The sequence below is a fragment of the Rhinopithecus roxellana genome, chromosome 18 (assembly GCF_007565055.1).
Source record: "Rhinopithecus roxellana isolate Shanxi Qingling chromosome 18, ASM756505v1, whole genome shotgun sequence".
Lineage (NCBI taxonomy): Eukaryota > Metazoa > Chordata > Mammalia > Primates > Cercopithecidae > Rhinopithecus > Rhinopithecus roxellana.
Genome location: NC_044566.1, coordinates 67,320,661 through 67,333,238, shown reverse-complemented (window position 1 = coordinate 67,333,238; position 12,578 = coordinate 67,320,661).

Below are 12,578 nucleotides of genomic sequence, written 5' to 3'. Positions count from 1 at the left end.
GAAATAATGGTGGAGGACAAAAGTTTTGGGTAGATCATCTTCTGATTTTTAAATCAGATTATATGTATTTTTGCTTTTGAGTAGTTTGCATTCTTTATCTATTTTGCGTGTTAACCCCTTGCCTGATGCATAGTTTTCAAGTACTTTCCTTCCATTCTCTAGACTGCTGATTGCTTTCTCTGCTTTGCAGAAGCTTTTTAGTTTAATGCAATTCCATTCATCCATTTTTGCTTTTGCTGCTTGTGCTTTTGATGCCTATTTCAAAATTCCTTGTCCTAACCAATTTCATGAAGCATTTATTCTATTTTTTCTTTTTTAGTACTTTCATAGTTTAAGGGCCTACATTGAAATCTTTATTTTGAGTTGATTTTTGTATATGGTAAGATAACAGTCTAGATTTATTCCTGTACATGTGGGTGCTGGGTTTTCCTAGCACAGTTTATTGAAGAGATTGTCCTTCCTGAATGTGTGTTCTTGGTGTCTTTGTTAAAAATGAGTTGACTATAAATGTGTGAATTTATTTCTGAGTCCTCTATTCTGTTTCATTTGTTTGTGTCTGTCATTCATCTACGTCTGTCTGTCTCTTTTTACCCATACCCTGTTATTTTGGTTACTATAGATTTGTAGTATATTTTGAAATCAGGTAGTATGATGCTTCCAGCTTTTTTCTTTTTTTTCAAAATTATTTTATCTATCTCAGGTATTTTGCATTTCCATGTCAATTTTAGAATTTTTTTTTTTCCTGTTTCTGTGAAGAATGTCTTTTGTAATATAACATGAAATGGATTGATTCTGTAGATCACATTGGGTGATACAGATACTTTAACAGTATTCTTCTAGTGCATGGACACGGGATATCTTTCCATTGTGTCTGCTTTAATATCTTTCATCTATGTTTGATAGTTTTCTTTGTGGAATCTTTCGCCTTTTTGGTTGTTTGTCCCTAGGTACCATTTTTTTTTTGTAATGAAATAGCTTCCTTGATTTCTTTCATAGGTGTTTCACTATTAGTGCAAGGGTATGCTATTCATTTTTGTATATTGATACTGTATCTTGCAACTTTACTAAATTTATTATTTCTAGTAGGTTTGTGGTGGAAATTTTAGGGCTCTTTGTATACGATCATGCCACCTGCAAACAGAGGCAATTTGACTTCCTTTTTTATCCAATTTGGATGCCTTTTATTGCATTCTCCTGTCTAATTGCTGTAGCTAGGACTTCCACTACTATGATGAATAAAAGTGGTAGAAGTAATCACATTGTTCCAGATCTTAGAGGAAGAGCTTTTAACCTTTCTGCATTGATTATGATGTTAGCTGTGCATTCACCATTTATGGTCCTTATTATATTATGCTGAGATATGTTTCTTCTGTGCTCATTTTTCTGAGGTTTTATCATAAAGGAATGTTGAATTTTATTTTTTCAGCATCTACTGAAATGATTACATGGTTGTTTTTCTGTTTTTTGTTTGTTTGTTTGTTTTTGAAATGGAGTCTCACTCTGTTGCCCAGGCTTCAGTGCAGTGGTGCTATCTCAGCTCATTGTAACCTCCACTCCCAACCCCCAACCTTAGGTTCAAGTGATTCTCCTGCCTCAACCTCCCAAGTAGCTGGGATTACACTGCTACCATGGTGGCCCGGCTACTTTTTGTGTTTTTAGTGGAGGCAGGGTTTCATCATGTTGACCAGGAGGATTTCAAACTCCTGATGTCTGATGATCCACCTGCCTTCACCTCCCAAAGTGCTGGGATTACAGGAATGAGCCGCCATTCTTGGCGGTTTTTTTTGTTGTTGTTGTTTTGTTTTTCTTTTTTTTTTAAAGACAGGTTCTTGCTCTGTAACCTACACTGGAAGGAAGTGGCAAAATCATAGCTCACTGAAACCTCGAGTTCCTTGGCTCAAGTGATCCTCCCATCTCAGCCTTCTGAGTAGATAGAAAAGGTATCAAATATTTAGGAATCTAAAAAATGTATGCACAACTTCTATGAGAAATTTCTTAAATTTTGAGAGTTAATAAGATAGACGGTTAAAATGTTAATAGTTTGGGGAAACAATATTATGCCTTCTCTCTCTAAATTATACATTCAGTGTAATTCCAATCAAAATCCTTGCTTTGTAAAGCTCAGCATTTTGACTGTAAAAAGTATATGAAGTTCTTTCCTCCTTTCTCTTCCTGAACATTTCAGCTCACAAGTATGGGGACAAAACAGGGAATTGTGTTGACCCGGAGTTAGGAATTGTGGCCTGAATGAAATGCAAAGGGCGTAAGTGACAGAGTGTCACCGTGCACGGTGCTGGAAGACAGTTGAGAGCATTCCTGCAAGGTAGACAAAAGAAATGAGGTATCAAAGACTGAACAATATCAGGAGCCACCCATGGACGGAACATGGGTCTTCAGCATCTTAGGGAGGTAAGGATAAATCATCTGCCTAAGAGGGCAGCCTGGCACGGGGTGTTTGAGGAAGGATGGGGTGAAGATGGCATCCATTTGGAAGGAAGAGTGGTGGAGGCAACCAAAGAAAGGTGCAAGAGTCCCAAGTGGGAGTGAAGAGTGCACCTGTGTAGGGGCAGAGACACAAGAGATTGGTTATACACAGGAGATGAAATGAATAAATACAGCAAGTCTTGGAATAATGTCATTTTGTTACAACGTTGAGAGAAAAAATATATATACTGGCGAAAGCCACTGTGTGTATGGAGTTTACACGTTTTCCCCATGTCTGCCTGGTACTCTGGTTTCTCCAGGTACTCTGGTTTCCTCCCACATCCCAAAGCTGGGCACATTAGGTTAACTGACATGTCTAAATGGTCCCAGTCTGAGTCAGTGTGGGTGTGTATGTGAGTGCACCGTGCAACCTGTCCAGAGTTGGTTCCCACCTGGGGCCCTGAGCCACTAGGTAGATTCCAGTCATCTGCCACCCTCAACTGGAATAAGTATGTTGGACAAGGAACAAATGAATGAATGCAAATTACTGTAAAATAAAAATTTGTAAAGTCCATGATAATCATACAGATGTTGCAATACACAACTACTTGGTACAAAAGTGCTCCATGAACCTGCCATATTTGTGATTGGTTTTAACTGCGTGGAGGTAGGAGGTGATTCTTACAAATTGCACTTTGCCAGCATTCATTTCTTGATTTAACCCACCACCACTACAATCGTCATCACTCACTAATTCACCAAAAACTGGATAAATGATATCTTTCTATTACTCTTCCTTAAATGTATGCAGAGCTAACAATTTATTTTAATGTTTAATATTACAAGTGTTTTTGGTCTGTTTTGACATGGTTGGTGATTTTTTTGGCCAGAAATATGTCATAGGAACAGGTCTCTTGTTTACACCAATAAATAGCTTTAAAAAGGTCTCAAAAAGTCTAAGTGTCTCCTTTGTTCTGGCTCTACATAGTCTTCATTTCTGCCATCCGTATGGAACCGTCAGCCAGCACGCTGAACCTGAATTCAGGAAACAAAGTCATCATCAACTCCTTAAAGTCATGGTAGTAATTTAAGGCCAAAAGACCAGAGTCATCTAGTAATACTTAGCCAAGCAATTACAGTTCAAAAACAGTTACTTGACAGATGACATTCTAAATCTCCAGTTATTTGTCGTCGTTTTACTTTTGTGCCCAGGAAATGCTCTAAGTTGCTGCCCTTTATAAGAATTCAATCAGTTTTTTTCATTTTAGTAGACTTCTCCTTAAAATAAACTTTCCATTCTCCTCCTGAAGAAAATTAAAATTTTAGATATGGTCCATGTTATTAACTTTGCAGGAAAGAATCTTAAATATGTACCTGAATAAAGTGGTACGGTCATAATATGTGAAAATTCTACTGGTAAAATATTAGGCAATCATATTATTCTATCTGTATTACAACTAACATTTTTATTCATATGGAAACAAAGATTCTGGAAACTTTACTTGAGAAAAGAATATATATTAGAACCAGTTTACAAACTTGGTTTGTTTCATGGCCTCCTAGAATTAGAAACAAACAATATTTAGCTCTATAGTTGTATATAGCTCTTTTATGCTTTTCAGAAATTAGAAACAAGTTTTGAAACAGCTAACTAACTATAGTTATCTACTTAATTATGAAATTGTGGGGATACTTCAAATTATATTGCAAGTGTCTCCCATCTAGTGTTTTATTTAAATCTTTGGTGCAAAAGGTATTCCCTCACTGAATGCCCAGAAAAGAATCTGAAATTGTTTACTAAACATAATACTTTTTGGTGATAATGACAATATGATATACAATGCCTTTACAAATTTTTGACCAAGAGTTTTCCCAATATTTTGAGAGACAGTTTTCCATAATCTTTCTGTGATTATAACATTATAGACAGGCCTTATTAAATTAATGACATGACAATAGCATTACAAGAAAGGTTTCATAAAAGTAATAACTCAATGCCATATAAAGGGAGAAGCCTTTATTGAAAGAATGTTATATTATCATTAATGAACACTATGCAAAATGTACATTTTTACATGACTTGTATGTAATACACATATAGGTGTATATATTTTATATGTATACATATGAAATATGTATATATACACATAAAATATGTGTGCATATATATAATTCATGTAGGTTTTTACAAATAAAAGTTGCATTCTTCTAAAAAAATTTTCAGTTATGAAAGTCATTTAGTCAGCTTCTAATTTGATGTAGAAGGCAACACAGTCTCAGAGAGATCATAGCTTACCTGTGGTCATGAAGCCCATTAGCTCCAAACCGGGAAAGGGTTTTAAATCTTTTTTTTTTTTTGAAACGGAGTCTCGCTCTGTTGCCCTTGCAAATAATTGAGATAGATAAACAAATTCAGTATTAATGCTATTTTTAACATCTTTTGTAGAAAATGGTTTCTAAATTTTAACAGTTTGCTTTCTAGAATCAGCAAAAAGGTCTAAACATCTTGCTTTTTAATGACCCTCTAAAAACCCACCTTTTCTATTATTTTAGATAGTATGTTCTCACCTCTCACAGTCTTATTGAAAATAATTAAATTCCTAGCAACCCCAAAAGTCACCTATCTTCTGTCACTCTAAGAATTTTGTAAGCAACAACTATATAAGAAATCTTTGAAGGCATTCTGCAGGAATTATAGAGAGATATCTTTGTATCTTGATAGAATTGTGCATTTTAATGTATTTTATTAAGTCTAACATGATTTGGAAAACTAATGCCCCACAAGGAAACCATTGTGGTTTACATTACCACAATGGTAACTGGAAGTAATACATTAAGTTTTATATAAACTATTTTTGAACTTATCTATAAATGCTAAAAATAAACACCCCTTTTTCTCAAAAAACTTAAAAGAAAATATTTCCTCAAAAACCTTCCTCTGCATGGCACCTCATTTGCCTATTTTTTTCTTTTTTTTTGAGATGGAGTCTTGCTCTGTCACCCAGGCTGGAATGTGGTGGCATGATCTCAGCTCACTGCAACCTCCGCTTCCTGGGTTCAAGTAATTTTCCTACCTCAGCTTCCCAAATAGCTGGGATTACAGGCATGTGCCACCACATCCAGCTAATTTTCGTATTTTAGCAGAGATGGGGTTTCAGCATGTTGGCCAGGCTGGTCTCGAACTCCTGACCTCAGGTGACCCAACTGCCTCGGCCCCCCCAAGTGCTGGGCCTTGCATTTACATATTTTTCATCATCATCTTGTAAAATGATACATTATCTGGTTTTTCTGGTAAGAACTAATGAGAACATTTTATATTTGCAACATGCTTAACAATTTACAGAAGCATTTAACATTTATTTTCTTTTTATATCCAGTAGTACAATTTTAGGACTCTGAAGCACTTAGACCCAAATGAGATCATCTCATTTTTTTTTTTTTCAGAAAAATAAAACTAAGCTAACAAAATAAAATATCAGCTAGCTATGATCTTATAATTTTGATATTAAAGCAATCATTTAATGTGTACTCTTTTAAGCTATTTAGTTAGGGATGTTGTTTAGGAAACCTTACATTTTCTCTTCTGTGATTTGTTAGCATACGAAGCCAGACAAGGAAACCAGGTTGAGGTCTCATTTAACACAGGCATGCACTACTTTTCTCTGCATTAAGGAGATGATGAATCGCCACCAAAACGATAAGCCAATGTGCATTGATTGAAATGGACGTTTTAATAACAATGATACATGAAGAAAATTACTGGCTATTTATTTTTGTTCAAAGAAATGTTTTATGGCTTTTGTAAATTTTTTTAGACAGCGTCTCTCTGTGTTGCTCAGGCTGGAGTGCAGTAGCTATTCACAGGTAGGGTTATGTCACACTACAGCCTTGCACTCTTGGGCTCAAGTGATCTTCTTGCCTCCCCAGCCTCCCAAGTAGCTGGGCTACAGATGCACACGACTGCACCCAGTTTTTAGAATTTTCCTGCTGGGTGTAGTAGCCCACACCTGTAATCTGAGCACTTTGGGAGGCTGAGGCAGTGGATAACTCGAGCCCAGGAGTTCAGGACCAGCCTGGGCAACATAATGAAATGCTGTCTTTAAAAAAACACAAAAAATTAACTAGGCATGGTGGCACACACCTGTAGTCCCAGCTACTTGGCAGGCTGAGGTGGGAGGATCACCTGAGCCCAGGAAGTCCAGGCTGTAGTGAGCCATGATTACACCACTGCACTCCAGGCTGGGTGACAGAGTAAGACCCTGTATCCAAAAATAAATGAATAAATATCCCCCTAGTCAAAAAATGACCAAACATTAGACAAATATCTTAAACTGGGTCAAGCATAGTTGAACTATATTTCTTTTACTTACCAACTCTGCAATTGAGACAGCTTGTTGTTGTTAGATTCATCTTGAGATCCCCAGAAATTGATTCTTAATATGAGTGAAATCACGTGACTGGATTGGAAAGTTCCTGTTACATCTCCAGGGGAGATGGGGACCCTGTGTGACTTTATGGAGTTCTGGGTAGAAATAATGCAATTGATTCTGTTTGGTTATAATTGCTATTTAAACACTCTTGATAACTTTGCCGTCTTCGTCATCAATCATTCAAGTGATAGCAAGATAGAAAGACATAAGGGAACTTATTTTTTAAATTCAAATCATTGTTCGATTTAAGTATTTAAAAACTGTTGTGCAATTGGCTAGCAATAGATATATTTTACAAAAATTGAAACTAAAATGCTGTAGGTGACAATCACAATTAAGGATGTACTGTTAGGTAAGGAAATGACAACATTTTAACTTAAAAAAATCTATTTGTGCTGTATGTTTAGTTAATTCTTAAAAGCATTTATTTTGGATTCCTTTAAATAATAGACATCTGTATGTGGTTAAGTGTTTGGATGTCAGTCATTCACTTATGATTGGGGTGGAAAACTGAAGCTGGCACCGGAAAACATCAAAAATGTTATGAACCAAAGTAAAATCAATTAGAAAGCCAAAGCATGTAAAAGTCTATCTTTAGTTACTAAGCAATAATATTCCATTTCTAAAATTTAACTTTAATGCAGCTTTTAAATAAATTAAAAATGTGTCAGTTACAATAAATGCCACATTTACTGAATAAAGTTAACAAATGTTTATCTCTTGAAAAGGAGAGCTCCAGGGACTGAAAAAAACTATATAATTTCTATTTCCTTTCTTTATCAATACAAAATTTTATAACTTTTACTCACCATGCCTAAGTGAATTAAACAACTCAATATTTCCTCAAATTAAAAACAAGAATTATATCATAAATATGAAATGCAAAGGAAAAAGGTAATATAACTACTCTTGAATAAGTAGCTCTTCACGCCATTTTTTGAAGTCATTAGGCTTGAGGTAGGGATGACTAAGTTTTCCCTTGGAGTAACTTTTCTCTTAAGACCTAACCTATTATTAAGATTTCCAGGTCAGGTGTGGTGGCTCACACCTGTAATCCCAGCACTTTTGGGAAGCTGAGGTGGGTGGATTGCTTGAGCTCAGGAGTTCAAGACCAGTCTGGGCATCACGGTGAAACCTCGTCCCATGCAAAAACGCTGAGCAGGGTGGCACACACCTGTCGTCCCCACTACTCAGGAGGCTGAAGTGGGAGAATCACTGGAGCCCAGGAAGTCAAGGCTGCAGTGAGCCAAGATTGAGCCACTGCACTCCAGCCTGGGCGACAGAGTGAGACCCTTTCTAAAAAAACAAAAACAAAAACAAAAATCCTTGAGTTTCCAACACAAGATGACTGTAGGACTAACCCAGTAGGATGAGTGCTGAATAAAGCTCTGGTCCACTCTTTCTATCTCCTCTAGCAGATGTCTGGTACTGGCCTCTGCTTGCCTCTCATGAGTTCTGTGAGATTGCAATAAAATTTTTTATTAAACGGGGTTTTGACACCAAAAATATGTTGGAGGTTGTCTACTGTATGCAATTGCAGTTTTAAAATTGTTCTAAAGAAGTGCACAACGTGCAGGTTTGTTACATATGTATACATGTGCCATGTTGGTGTGCTGCCTCCATTAACTCGTTATTTACAATAGGTATTTCTCTTAATACCATCCCTCCCCCGCCTCACCCCACGACAGGCCCCAGTGTGTGATGTTCCCCACCCTGTGTCCAAGTGTTCTCATTGTTCAGTTTCCACCTATGAGTGAGAACATGCTGTGTTTGGTTTTCTGTCCTTGTGATAGTTTGCTCAGAATGATAGTTTCCAGCTTCATCCATGTCCCTACAAAGGACATGAATTCATCCTTTTTTATGGCTGCATAGTATTCCATGGTGTTAACATATATATTAATAATAATAATAATAATAATAATAATAAAAGGAGTACATCTATTTCTAGGAGGATTTCTAACAGACAAGTAATTCCAACAAATTAGGGAGGAAAGAAAAATGGCTGTTTTTGATTACTTGCTGAAATCACAGTATTTTGGCTATACTGTGTTATACACAATGTTATAAAATTGATGTTATCTATTTATTTTTACTTTTTATAATGTGGCTCCTAGAACATTTAAAGTTATATATGTGGCTTCTGTTTGCCATTCAAATTATTTTTTTACTGGTCTAGACCTTGTTTTTTTATTTTAACCACAATCCACCTAGGTGTTCCACTTGTATCTCCATCTCAGAAAATCTCGAACCAATTTTTGTTTTTCTCCAAACACAGTTTTTCCATATCTTATTTTATCATGACAGAAGCCAAAACCTTTGCTCCCACCCTACAAATGACTACTAAGTACGATTGATTTTGTCTCTACAGTTTCTTGATTCCAGTAGCTTCCCTCCAGACCTACTGTCCTGTCCTAGCTGAGGCGTTCACTCTTTCTTCCTGGATTATTGCACCATCCTCCTGTATGAAATCCTTGAATTCAATCTCACTCTCTCAAACCAGAGTAGCTCTTTTCTAAAGGAAATCTTATTTCCTCATCTTCCTGCTTGAAATACCTCAGTTCCTTCCCATCTAGCTTAGTGTGACACAATTGTGCCCCAATCTGGCTCTGGTCTACTTGCCCCATTTTACTTACTATCTCTCCATATCAGGTACCCTAAATTCTAGCCATACCGATGGCTTTCAGCGCTCTGAATGTGTCCCTCCATGCCTGAGTACTTCAGCCATGCTTTTCCCCAGTCAGTCATGGTAGGCTCTGCACCTTCCAAGGCAAATCTTAGGCCCCACCTCAAACACTTCAATGGCCACAACTCAGGGGCTCCTCCAGAAGTCATGCAGAGTACTCTCAGCTTCCCCATACTCCACACATCTCATGCATCTCTATTCAGTGCAACACCATGCTGAATTAGAATTGCCGATTTTAAGACGGTCACTGTTTCAGATGCATTTTGACACTCTGAAAAGTGACTGATACAGAGCAGGTCTTGACCGGATAAATCCCCCAATCTTTTCTCCCAGCCCTGTCACCTTGCCTACGTTTTTCTCTTGCCAGAGCCTTAACAGGTCACATTTGCTGCTTTCTGGAATGGCTCTGCTGATAAGATTCTTGAGGATGCTATTTAGAAATATTTGTATTTAAAGAGTATGTGGGATGATGAATATGTTAATTTACTTGACTACAATAACCATTTCACTATGTATAAATATGCCAGTATATCATGTTTTACTCCTTAAATACATACAATTAATAAACCAATTTTTAAATGCCAGAAATAATTGTGTTTAGGAAAGCAATTTAGAGATTTTAAAGATTAGCCCTCAAAGACGTTTTCAAGTATGTTCTTTCAGCACCCTTGTACAAGTCACTCATTACCTGGGAAGAATTAAGCATTTGACATTGAGGAATAATTCAGAGGAACAATTCTAGGGAAGAGTGAGAGAGCTGAGCTGGTGATCAGAAAGAACTAAAGCCAACTTCAAAGGCAATTAGCTCCTAGCATTGTAACCACAGCACAAGAGGCGGGGCCTGCTGGCACACATTCCCCTCAGGCTGAGCAAGGTGTTATTTTTAACTACTTTGTAAATTCCAATTCCCCTCATCCCTATGTGAATCATTTTCCATTTCACAAGGATGTGCTTTTGGAATGAAAAAATTGTACAGGATAGTTTGTCTCAAGGCGCCCTCTATTGATAATACCAGAGATCACAATCAAAGAAAGTTAATTTACCCAGTGCCAGAATGTGCCAAGAGTGATAGTACTTGACTTTTTTTAAAAAAATAAAGCTGTCTTTATTCACAAATTACAATATTGAATAACTAGGAAATCCAGTCGACAACAAGAACAATACAAACTTCTGGAACTAATAAGTGAGTTTAGCAAGGTCTCAAAATACAAGATTAATATACAAAAGTCCATTTCTTTCCTATGTGTCAATAAAGAGCAATCAGAATTTGAAATTATAAAAAATACAATTTACAATAGCATCAAAAAATAATGAGGTATTTACAGTTATACATGTAACAAAATACGTCCAGGATATGTATGTGAAAAACTGCAAAACACTGATGAAAGGAATCAAAGAATACTTAAATACATGGAGAGAGAGTACATGTCCGTATATTGGAAGATAATATTTTTTAATAATTTCAACTTGTATTTTAGATTCAGGGAGTCCATGTGCAGGTCTGTTACATGGCTATATTGCATGATGCTGAGGTTTGCACTGTGATTGATTCCATCACCCAGGTACTAAGCATAGCACCCAAGAGTTAGTTTTTCACACATTGCCCCCTTCTTTCCCTCTGCCATTTAGTAGTCCCCAGTGTTTATTGTTGCCACCTTTATGTCTATGAGTACCCAATGTTTAGCTGCCACTTATAAGTAAGAACATGTAGGATTTAGTTTTCTGTTAATTTTATGTTAATTCGCTTACGATAATGGCATCCAGTTGCATCTATGTTGCTGCAGAAAAACATGATTCATTCTTTTTCATGGCCATGGTGTACATGTACCACATTTTCTTTATCCAGTTCACCGTTGATGGGCACCTAGGTTTATTCCATGTCTTTGCTATTGTGAAAAGTGCTGCCATGAACACAGGAGTGCATATGTCTTTTTGGAAGAATGGTTTATTTTCTTTTGTATATATACCCAGTAATGGAATTGCTGGGTTGAATGCCAGTTCTAAGTTTTTTGAGAAATCTTCAAACATCTTTCTATGGTGGCTGAACTAAATTATATTCCCACCAGCAGTGTATAAGTATTTCGTTTTCTCTACAGCCTTGCCAGCATCTGTCATTTTTTGACTTTTTAATAATAGCCATCCTGATGATATCTCACCATGGTTTTGATTTGCATTTCTCTGATGATTAGTGAGGTTGAGGATTTTTTCTCATATTTTTCTTGGCCACCCTATGTCTTTTTTGAGAAGTGTCTGTTTACATTTTTTGCCCACTTTTTAATGGGGTCATTTGTTTTTGCTTGTTGAATTGTTTAGGATCCTTATAGATTCTGCATATTAGACCTTTTTCAGTGCATAGTTTGCAAATATTTTATCCCACTTTGTAGCTTGTCTGTTCACAGTGTTGATAGTGTATTTTGCTGTGCAGAAGCTCTTTAGTTTAATTAGGTTCCACTTGTCAATTTTTGTTTCTGTTTCAAGTGATTTTGAGGACTCCAAATTCTTTCTGAAGGCCAATATATAGAATGGTATTTTCTAGGTTTTCTCCTAGGAGTCTTACAGTTTGAAATCTTACATGTAAATCTTTAATCCATCTTAAGTTAATGTTTGTATATGGTATAAGGTAAGGGGGTCCAGTTTCATTCTTCTGCACGTGGCTAGCCAGTTATCCCAGCACCTTTTTTTGAATAGGGAGTCTTTTCCCCATTATTATTTTTTTTTTGTCTAATTTGCTGTAGATCAGATGGGTAGAGGTGTGCAGCTTTATTTCTGGGGTCTTTATTCTGTTCCACTGATCTATGTGTCTGTTTTTGTGCCAGTATCATGTTGTTCCGGTTACTGTAGCCTGATAGGAGATAGTACAAAGTCAGGTTATGTGATGCCTTAAGCTTTGCTCTTTTTGCTTAGAACTTCTTTGGCTATATGGGCTCTTTCTTGGTTCCATATGAGGATTAGAATAGTTTTTTTTTGTTTTCTATTTCTGTGAAAAATGGAATTGGTAGTTTGATAGGAATAACACTGAACTTATAGATTGTTTTGGTCAA